The sequence below is a fragment of the Heteronotia binoei genome, chromosome 11, assembly GCF_032191835.1.
Source record: "Heteronotia binoei isolate CCM8104 ecotype False Entrance Well chromosome 11, APGP_CSIRO_Hbin_v1, whole genome shotgun sequence".
NCBI lineage: Eukaryota > Metazoa > Chordata > Lepidosauria > Squamata > Gekkonidae > Heteronotia > Heteronotia binoei.
This window is the reverse complement of record NC_083233.1, coordinates 70,855,177-70,856,222: the sequence shown is the minus strand read 5'-3', so window position 1 is coordinate 70,856,222 and position 1,046 is coordinate 70,855,177. Positions and strand designations below refer to the sequence as shown.

General features: G+C 48.0%; 1 non-coding gene across 1 annotated transcript; it reads left to right on the top strand.

The window, feature by feature from the left end:
- Positions 1-509: 509 nt before the first annotated feature.
- On the top strand, positions 510-576 carry TRNAA-GGC (transfer RNA alanine (anticodon GGC)). Its single transcript has one exon. It is a non-coding gene; the product is annotated as a tRNA-Ala (tRNA).
- The last annotated feature ends 470 nt before the right edge of the window (positions 577-1,046 follow it).

The window sequence follows — 1,046 nt, the reverse complement described above, 5'->3', positions numbered from 1 at the left end:
CCTGCCCCCACCTGGGGATTGGCAACCCTACATCAACATGATGCCAGGGACACTCTGGCATTTGAGCAAAACTCTCTGGTTTAATTGGAGGCCTGATATATTTGGGATTTAGTTTACAGACCAAAGTCAGGGCCCAAGGACCATGCCTTCTTCCCCTGACCTTCTCATGCTTCTAACCCAAAGGTTCTCACAAATTCTGACTTCTCGCAGGCTAGCTGATGATGTATACTGGCTGGGGCACAGAGCCAGCAAAGATGCAGCAGCCGCTAGAATCCAGAGCATGGTTTCGGGTACTTGAGAAAGGAGTAGTTATTAGTTGGATAACGTTCAAGACAGAAAGTAATTTCTAAAAGGGCCGGGCGTCTGGGACTCTCCTAAAATACTGCTGTAATCCAGGATGTGTGAGGGAAGGTAACTCAAAGGTGAGACAAATGTGCTTTTCATATACTCAGGAAGGGTTGCCAGCTTTCAGGTAGGGGGAGCAGCTCTTCTAAAATTAGGGGAGGGACGGTGGCTCAGTGGTAGAGCATCTGCTTGGCAAGCAGAAGGTCCCAGGTTCAATCCCTGGCATCTCCAAAAAAGGGTCCAGGCAAATAGGTGTGAAAAACCTCAGCTTGAGACCCTGGAGAGCCGCGGCCAGTCTGAGAAGACAATACTGACTTTGATGGACCAAGGGTCTGATTCAGTATAAGGCAGCTTCATATGTTCATATGATCTCCAGATCAGGTCTTCTGGAGAAAACGGCAGCTTTAGAGGCAGGGTTGCCAATCCACTTAAAAAAATATCTGGGGACTTCGGCGGTGGAGCCAGGATACATTGGGTTTGGAGCCAGGAGAAGGGTTGTGACAAGCACAATTGAACTCCAAAGGCAGTCCTGGCCATCACATTTAAAGGGACCACAAACCTTTTAAATGCCTTCCTTCCATTGGAAATAATGAAGGATAGGGGCACCTTCTTTTGGGGCTCACAGAATTCAACCCCCTGGTCCAATCCTTTTGAAACTTGGAGGGTCTTTTGAGGAAAGGCACTGAATGCTATGATGAAAA